This window comes from Jaculus jaculus, chromosome 4 (assembly GCF_020740685.1).
Source record: "Jaculus jaculus isolate mJacJac1 chromosome 4, mJacJac1.mat.Y.cur, whole genome shotgun sequence".
NCBI classification, from domain to species: Eukaryota; Metazoa; Chordata; class Mammalia; order Rodentia; family Dipodidae; genus Jaculus; species Jaculus jaculus.
The window spans coordinates 141,220,237-141,230,332 of NC_059105.1; the positions used below are offsets into that span (position 1 = coordinate 141,220,237).

Consider the following 10,096-nt stretch of genomic DNA (forward strand, 5'->3'; position numbering starts at 1 on the left):
TTTCCTCCTGTGAAATACCTAAGGGATTAATCCTCATGGATATACCTTCAGGTTGCTGATAAATATGAGTGCCTGTACATATTGATGAGGCTGTTAAAGAAGTCATGGTACTTCACACCCATGATCAGTGTGTGTGAAAACCCCCAATTATATCAGATACTCACCAACACATGGTTATTTTCCACTTTTATTTTACCACTCATGGTGTGAATCTAAGGAAATCTCTTTGTGACTTAAAAATGCCCTTACTTGATTATCAATTTTATAAGCAATTTTTCATTTCTTTATGATTCATTCATGTTTCTCTGATGAAAGGTTTTCAAACCTTTGACCCTATCCTCCATTTTTTATGCTCATTAAAAAAAAAAAAATTTATTTATGGCCTGGAGAGATGACTTAGTGGTTAAGTGATTGCCTGTGAAGTCTGAGGAGCCCAGTTCGAGGCTCGATTCTCCAGGACACACATTAGCCAGATGCACAAGGTTGTGCACATGTCTGGAATTCGTTTGCAGTGGCTGGAGGCCCTGGTGTACCCATTCTCTCTATATATATCTGCCCCTTTCTCTCTCTGTCACTCTCAAATAAATAAATGAAAATTTAAAAATTCCTCTTTTATTTAGACATAAACACTTTATCACATTTTATGATTCCACATGTTGTTCTCCAATGTCTTTTTTGTTTGTTTGTTTGTTTCATTTTCTCATTTATGTTTGGAAGAGCAAAAGAGCTATTGTTTCTGATGAAGACAGTTTCATCCCTTTATAATCCTACATTTTATGCTGTATTCAATTAATCTTTGCCTAACATGAGGAAAGCAATATGTCCTCTGATATTTCAAATTATAAATGATATAACTTCAGCTCTTATGTAGAACTATATTTTACATCAACACATTATATAAAAAGAAAATTTTAGCATTAATATCCTACTGTAACATATTTCAAATTGTTCAAGCCACTTGAATTGTAAGACTATTGTCCACAGGTGTGAGAATCATTATAATTATAATAGTGACTACTGAGGCATCAAATATTTAAACAGGTGGAGAATACTCTTAACTTTCTAGTGTTTCGTGATCTAAATGACTATTGTAATGTCAAGACATTCGTGTATTTAATACCCTGGTAAATGTTTTGAAAGTTGACTAGTATAAACCATTCTTGACATTTTGTTTATCATAATACTATAAATTCCATTCCAAAAAATTGAGAATATGTTGTTTCCAAGCCCATGTAGGAAAAAAAAAAATAGTGTTTAAAATGTCCTATTGGGAATATTGCTAGGGACTCTAGGAATTTACAGGTAATATTTAGAAGCATTTCAAACTTAATAATACTTAGTCTTCATATCCCAAACAAGGTACATACCCATTAGGTTAGAAATTTACTATTGCTCAGTAATATTTTGTAGTTTACAATGTAGAGATTTTTTTTGTGAAACTTATTTATTCATTTATATTTATTTTATTAAGAATATATTTTATATGGACATATCTTGTGTTTGTACCATCATTTCCCTCCACTCTGTCCCTATTCCTCAGGGGGCTCTCCTCAGTATGGTTGCTGATATTCCCCATGGGGTTGTGGGTTAAGCATTGTGGGTGAATCAGTCAGTTGTTAAGGGAAGGCAATGCCTCTGTGTATGACATCCAAACCTGGGGCTCTTACAATCTTTCTGCCCCCTCTCATGCAAGATTTCCTGAGCCTTGGTGGGTTTGTTTTAAGTCTATTTCAGTGACAAGCTCTTAGGAGCTTCTGGATTTCTGCTTTGATATTTGTTGAGTGTCCTCAGCATCTGTCTCTTTCATGCTGGTGTTGAATGTCAAGCTTACTATGGAAGCAGCACTCTTGTTCATGTCTCTAATTCCTCTGTGGTTTCAACTGAGCCTTTGCTGAAATGTGAGGGGTGCTTTATCTTCTTGGGTCTTACTACCTTATAAAAAGTAAAACAGATTCTCAAGTGGAGAGTTAAACCAACATAGAATAAGTTAGATAACTGTTATTAATTTAGGGTGATTTTGATGGGTGTAGCCCCTCTTTTTAGCCAAAGACTAGTGGGAGCTTGACATTGGAGATAACTTTTGTCTCCATAGGATTCAGACCAGGTTTCCAGTTCAAGATACGTGTTCCTTTAAACTCATCAGATCTCTTAGACAATCAGTAAGCCATTGGGTAGCTATGAAGGGTATGTGCCAATGTTGCAATGTTGTGTACTTCTTGTCAAACTGGTTGCTTCTGAGTAGCTTAGACTCCTGCCTGCTCACACTGTTGTTCCACCATTTTCTCCCAGTGGCTCCTATAGTACTTTCTAGTACTAGATGGCCTAACTTACTAGGGACTGGCTCTTTTCCAGATTCCAACCAGGTCTCTGTGTGTTTTATGTTGGCAACATATGGTGTTTTCAGCAATAGGGTCTTACTTTTTATCTCAGTTGCATAATCATTGCTTTGACAGAAGCCTGTCTTCTTTTTGGGAACCTCATAGGTTTTTCTGATCAGCAGATCAATGTGGGTAGTACCTATTTCTGATAATAGGACTTACAGATAAGAGCCAAAATTTATTAAGGTTAGGCTTCATTCCACCCTCTCCAGGGTCTTTCCTTTTTTTTTTTTTTTTGGTGCATCCCCTATACTCACATTGAGGGTTATAGTCTACCTTACCTTCAAGGAGAAATGTTTCTATGCACATCACTTTGGGGTTAGTTTTGTGTTTATTTTTTTCCCAATTTCCTTCCTCCTAAGCCCTCCCATCCCTATTGTCTGGACCTGAAGTTGCCTATCCAGTATGCTACCAACTCTAGGTGATCCAGGTTAGGAACTGCAGATGAGTGAGTGCATGCAGCATTTGTCTTTCTGTGATTGTGTGTGTTCGCTGAGTATAATCCAATTGAAGTCCATCCACTTTCCTACAACTTTCAGTGTATAGTTTATTCTTACTGCTTAGTTGAATTCCATTCTGCATAAGTTGCCCAACTTCTTTAGCCATTCTTCCAATGATGGGCACCTGAGTTTATTCCAGTTCTTAGCTATTATAAATTGAGTAATGATAAACATGGCTGAGAAAATATCTCTGTACTGAAGTATGGAATTTTTATTGTAAATGCCAGTAAAGGAATCACTAGGTCTTTGCCAACATTTGTTATCATTTGATTTTTTTTTAATGAATGTTATCCTTATTGGAGTAAGGTAGAATCTCTTAGTTGTTTTAATTGGCATTTTTCTGATGGTTAGGCATGTTGAGCATTTTCTTAAGTATGCGTTAGACATTTTTATTCTTTTTCTAAGAACTCTCTATTCAGTTCTCTGTTCCATTTTTTTTTTTTTTTGAGTGAGTTGTTTGATTTTATTTATTGTTTAGGTTTTTCAGTACTTTGTTGATTCTAGACATTAGGCCACTGTCAGTGTATAGCTCCCATTTCTCCCATTCTATGGGTAATCTATTGAGTCTGATTATGGTATGTTTGTCTGTGCAAAAGCTTTTTAGCTTCAGGAGACCCCATTGGTTAAGTGATTGTTTAACTTCCTGGGCTACTTTTTTTTCAGGAAGTCTTTCCCCACTCCAAAATGTTGGAGAGTTCCTGCGCTTTTTCATTCTATACTAGAAGAGTTTCAGGTCCTATATTGAGGACTGTAATCCATTTAGAGTTGATTATTCTATGTGGTGAAATGAATTAATCTACTTTCATTTTCCTACATGTAGTTATCCTATTTGTCCAGCACCATTTGTTGAAGATACTATCTTTTCTCTAGTCTGTGTTATTGGCACCTTTATCAAATGCAAAGTAGTTTGTATTACTTGAACTAATATCTGGGTCTTCAATTCTTTTCCATTAGTCTATATTTGGGTTTTTATGCTAGTATAATTCTGTTTTTGTTACTATGACTTGTGTAGCTTCATATTTGGTATGGTGATACCTCCAGAGGTGATTCTTTTATTAAAGATATGTCTACTTTCTTTAGTCTACTGCCATCCCATATGAATTTTGATATAATTTTTTCTATCTCTATGAAGACTGATACTATAATTTTTATTGCAGTAAATCTGTAAATAAGCTTGATAGAATGGCCATTTTTACAATATCAATTCACCTATCCAGGAGTATGGGAGGTCTTTCCATCTTCGCAAGTTTTCAACTTTTTTCTTGGGTGTTTTTATGTTTTCATTATGAAGGCCTTTCACATCCTCGTTTAATGTTATTCCACAGTATTTTATTTGTGTGTGTGTGTGGCTAGTAAAAATGAAACAACTGGGCTGGAGAGATGGCTTAGTGGTTAGGCGCTTGCCTTTGAAGGCTGGGGACTCCGGTTCAAGGCTTGATTCCCCAGAACCCATATTATCCAGATGCACAAGGGGGTGCAGGTGTCTGGAGTTTGTTTCCAGAGGCTGGAAGCCCTAGTGTGCCCATTCTCTCTATCTATCTGCCTCTTTCTGTCTCTCTGTCACTCTCAAATAAGTAAATGAAAATGAACCAATTAAAAAAATTTAAATGAAACAACTTTGCTAATTTCTTTTCCTATATATTTGTCTCTGGCATGTAGAAAGGCAACTGATTTTTTTGTGTTGGTTTTGTATCCTGCCACATTAATGAAGGAACTAATCACCTTTAAAGTTTTAAGGTATAACCTTTTCAGTGACTTATGTATAGGGTCATGTTATGAGTAAATAGCTCTAATTTGATTTCTTTGTTTCCAACTTGTATCCCTCTTATTTCTTTCTCCTGTCTTATTGCTTGGGCTATGACTTCTGTATTGAAGAGCAATGGTAAGAGTGTGCAGCCCCGTCTTATTCCTGATCTCAATGGGAACTCTTTGAGTCTTTTTCTAGTAAATATTATTTGGGCTTTATATATATATATATATATATATATATATATATATATATATATATATATATATATATATGGAGAGAGAGAGAGAGAGAGAGAGAGAGAGAGAGAGAGAGAGAGAGAGATACCACCCATGCCTATTCTCTCCAGAATTTTGATCATGAGGTTATTTTGTATTTTGTCAAAGGCCTTTTCTGTATCTATTAAAATGATCATGTGGTTCTTGTGATTAAGTTTATTTTTGTGGTGTATTACATTGACCAATGTCTATATGTTGAACCATTCCTGCATCCATGTGATGAATCTTGCCTGATCAAGGGGGATAATGCTTTTGACATGTTGTTGATTATAGTTTTGGGGGATTATGTCCAGGATTTTGTATCTAAGTTCATCAGGGATATATGGTTATAGTTTGCTTTTCTTGTATCTTTGTCTGGTTTTGTGTGATTCTTCCTTCATAAAAGGAGTCAAGGATGATTTGTTGTTTTCCCATTATGTGAAACAATTTGAGAAAAATTTATTTCAGTTCTTCAGTGAAGGTTTGATAGAATTTGGATGAGAAGATATCTGATCCTGGACTTTACTTTAGGGAAGGTTATTGAATATCTTGTTCATCTTGATGGATGTGATAGGTTTGTTAATGAGATTAATCTGCTCTGAATTTATCTTTGGAAGGTGAGATGTGAGTGAATGCATCCATTCCTTCTAGATTACCCAATTTGGGGGAGTAGAGGTTTTGAAAGTATATACTGATGATTCTTCCAATGTCATTGATGTCTGTTGTGACCACTCCCATTTCTTTTCTGATTTTGTCATTTTGAGACTTTCCTTTTTTTATTTCATGAAATTGACCAAGGGTTTATCAATCATTTTCATCAAAGAACCAGATGTTTATTTCATCAATTTCTTTTTTTTTAACCTTTAGATTTTGTTCATTCTATAGATTATGAACTTTACTTATGAACAAATAACATGTTAGTCATATTTTCCTCATGCTATTTTCTTATATCTCCTACCACTACACTCATTCCATGGATGCCCCTCGTCAGTGGGGTTATTCATGTTCATTATGGGGTTATGGAATACATCAGTCTTTCTGGTGAGTGCAGACAATGCCTTAGGATACTCCTTCTTACCTTTTCTGTAATTTTTCTTTAATACCCCATTACTTCCAATATACACATCATCTAAGCATAAAATTAACAGACAAGTAATGTAGCTAAACAATACCATAAATCAATTGGACTTAACAGACATCAATAGAACATTTTACCCCAATTCCATAGAATTCACATTCTCAGCAGCTCATGGAACATTCTATAAAACAGATCACATACTAGGGTACAAAGCATTTCTCCACAAATTCAGTAAAGTTCCTTTTATACAAACAGATACAAGCCTGAGTACTGGCATTGGCTATCTGGAAACTCTCAAATATGGGACAGGTATGGCTGCAAGCCCTCAGTTGGCACTCCAAACCCATGGCTACCAACTAGGAGGAAGACTTTTTTTTTTTTCCCATGGTTTGCAGACAGATTCTCACTCTGTAACCCTGACTTGCCCTGAACTCATGGTATTTAACCTGCCTTAGCCTGAGTGCTGGGACTAGAAATGTGAGTCTCCACACTCAACTTGAGGGTTGTACTTGACCATCTCCCTTTAAATCACACTGGTCTCAAACCTATATACTGTGCAGCCAGGTGTGGTGATATACACCTTTAGTCCTAGCATTTTGGGGTCACCATGAGCTTGAGGCCAGCCTGGGACTACAGAGTGAGTTCTAGGTCAGTCTGTGCCAGAGTAAAACCTTACCTTAAAAAAACAAAACAAAACAAAACAAAAAAAACTACACTGTGGTTCATGGACCACATAGACAGTGGCTAAGAGGAGAGGAGCTAGGATCCATTCATGGCATTTCCATGCAGACAAGAACGTAACTGGAAATCCAAGGATCCACTATGAGGGGCAATTGTTTATTGGGCATTGAAATATCATTAAGTAAAAATGGTTCAGTGTAGACAAAAAGCATGAAGAGGTGTCTTGCCATGTCTTTCTTGGACAATGTTAGACTTGGGCTTGCAACTGAATGGACCTCAGGTGAGAGGAGGCAGATATCTTTGTGACAACTCCCTAGGAGATTAAGGCAACACTGAATTGCCTCAGGAACATGCCCAGGCATAGAGGAAGAAGCAGGCACTAGTAAGAGCATCTGCCTTTTATTTGTATCTCCCTTAACTACTATTTTGACTACAGCTAAGGGAGGGTTGGGGAATAATGGAGGGAGAAGGCATGAGAAGGAAGACAGTACAACAGAAGATCCGGTTGCCTTAAGCAAGACCAGGGATGCCCTACCAGTTAACACAGGTCCTCCTAGCTGCCTCTCTACCACAGGCAAGAGACTCGTCCTCCTCTCTTCTGTTTTCAGCTTGTTTCTCTGCTCTACTCATTCTTAAAATTGTATTCCTGGGGATCAACAGCCCCAACACCTTCCCCCTCTCTACTGGACCTCTGCTACAGAAGCTTGCTGAGGACTCACAGCACCAGCAAGTGTTGGAGAGTTTATCTGCATCAGATAGGTTTGGGAAGAACATGGACAGTTACAGGCCTTCTGGGTATGACCAAAAGTAGGGGAGAAAGGACATGAGGCAAAAGACCTGAACTAAATTGTCATAAAAATCAACATGGGCTCCATATTGTAATGTGTTCACTTGCAACAAGCTGAGCAGTTTCAGAGCCAAAGTCCCAAATTTCACCAGCTCCCCTTTGATTCCAGTTGCTGCAGTCTTCTCCTTAACTCTGGGTCCATAGAAGTCTCCTGGGCCAGCTGCTTTTATCTGTGTGCAGGGGACCTGGTGCATAGCTCAGCAACCTCACACTGGGTTCCTCAGTGGCCAGGACCTGGCACATCATATCCCTGGCAGCCTTCCCTATGCAGTACCATGCCCAGCCCTTGAAGGGCTACATGGCACAGAGCAACAAAATGTTCACCCCAGTCCTGTTGAAGCCTGGGCTAGCAGGGAAGGCCTTACAGTGCCCAAGGTCAAGCAAAGCATAGAGGACAAGTTTGCAGCCCAGTAGTTGTTCACTTCAGCTCAGTCAATCAGGTTCAGGAAGCCTTTGCAAACATCCCCAAAATTGCCTGCAGTGTGTCCTGCTCCAGCTTCACCTTGTGTCAGTGTGTGTTGCTCTGGGAGCAGCAGGGAGCAGAACAGGGTGACAGAGGCCAGGCCAGGTGCGGGGCCAGTGCTTGGCTGAAGCCCTGGGAAGCCCCAGTCAGCAAACACACAGCCAGGCCCAGCCCACCTCCCTCCATGTCTGTCTGGACCTCATGGGCAGGACTCGCATCAATTTTCTGAATTGTTTTCTTACTTTCCAATTCGTACATTTCTGCTCTCATCTTGAATATGTTTTTCCATCCAGACCTTTTGGATTCTTCTTGTTTTTCCAATGCCTTCATGTGGATGGTTAGGTTATTGTTAACTTAAGATCTCTCCATCTTTGTTATCAAGGTACTAGCACTATGAATTCTTCTTTAGGACTGCCTTCATTGTGTCCTATAAGTTTTGGTAAGTTGTGTTTTCATTATCATTCAATTCATTTTTTTTTTCTTCCACAACTCATTTACTGTTTAAAAGTGTATGGTTCAGACTCCAGTAGCTAGGTTGTTGTTTTTTGATTTGCTAGCTTGTTGTGTTTTCAATTTGGGATTCGATGTCTATTGTTTTCTCTAAGTTTTTCTTTTTCTTTTTTGGGGCTTCCGTTGTGAGACTAGGTAATCTTTTTTTTTTTTTTTTTTTTATTTGAGAGCGACAGACACAGAGAGAAAGACAGATAGAGGGAGAGAGAGAGAGAATGGGTGCGCCAGGGCTTCCAGCCTCTGCAAACGATCTCCAGACACATGTGCCCCCTTGTGCATCTGGCTAACTTGGGACCTGGGGAACCGAGCCTTGAACCAGGGTCCCTAGGCTTCACAGGCAAGCGCTTAACTGCTAAGCCATCTCTCCAGCCCAAGACTAGGTATTCTTGGTTGAGATCACTCAGTTTTCTGTTTTTTATACTTTATTTGCATTGCAGTCTAACCATCTTGGGTAAAATTCTTATTTCATTGAAAAGGAAAGATGCATTTGTTCTTGTAGGATCCTCAATCAGTGATCTGTTTTAAATGTGAATAATATTAAATTAGGATGTGGTTATAAATGTAGACGTGCAGATTGTGAATATCATAAGTATATCGCCAGTACAGGGGGAACTGAGAGGTGGAGAAATGGGAGCTCAGGATCTCAGCCCTACTCACTCTACTTGCATGTGCTCTTCAGCACAGGAAAAAGGGAGTTGGGGAACCAGGACCTGGGAAGCTAAGTGTAGAAGCATGAGGTCAGCTACCACAGTGGCCCAGGGAAACTGGGAATTGGGAACTCAGAGGCAAGTCATTGAGGAAGGTAGAGCAAAAGTCCTGCTTAGTAGCAGGCACACAGGGTCCAGGGTGCTCCCAAGCTAGCAGCAGGGGTACTGGGGCCAAGGATCTGGAGGTTGGGAAATGAACAAGGAACCCTGGCCTACTCATTCCATGTGCACATCCTCCAGAGAGGAGGGATCATGTGTTACTTTTATACCATAGTAATAGGATACATAAGACAGCAACTTTCAAATCCTAATAAGTAAAAATATAAAGATTTATATATGTACAGTAATTTTACACTAAAACCTCATTATAACTAACTGAGTAGCAAAATATGATCTGACTTGATCTCATTAAGTGAAAATATCTAGCACAAAATAAGGTGAGAAAACATATGGTTGATTTTTATACATTAAATGTGAGTATATAGCAATTTTGATTAAGTTACCCTTAACCACATATGACTATTCTCTTGCCACTGCCATTGAATGCCCATCCAGTTTTACGTGGGTGACTATAATTGACCATGGGCTAGCAGGCTATGCAAGCAATGGTTTGGGCACTGAAATATTGCCTGAGCCCCATGTAGGAATTTTAATACAGTAATTTGGACATGCACATTATCTTTTAAATTCAAGGTACTTTAAGTGGTAACATGAGATTCCTATGGTTTAGCTTTCAAAGACATTGAATGCCTACTCCTGGCATTCCTGTATTAAGTATTACTTTGAAGGCCAGAGAAAGTATTCCTTAAGAGAAAAATAATTTACAGAAGAGAGTCTGTTACTGACACAATGAAATATAACATGTTCTACAACCGACTTCTTGAAGGGCTTAGAATTCAACATCATTGCAGAAATGGCTATTTTATAA

General features: G+C 38.5%; 1 pseudogene; it reads right to left on the minus strand.

Moving 5' to 3' along the window:
- Positions 1-7,421: 7,421 nt before the first annotated feature.
- LOC101615954 lies at positions 7,422-8,137 on the minus strand (annotated as a pseudogene).
- Positions 8,138-10,096: the final 1,959 nt, after the last annotated feature.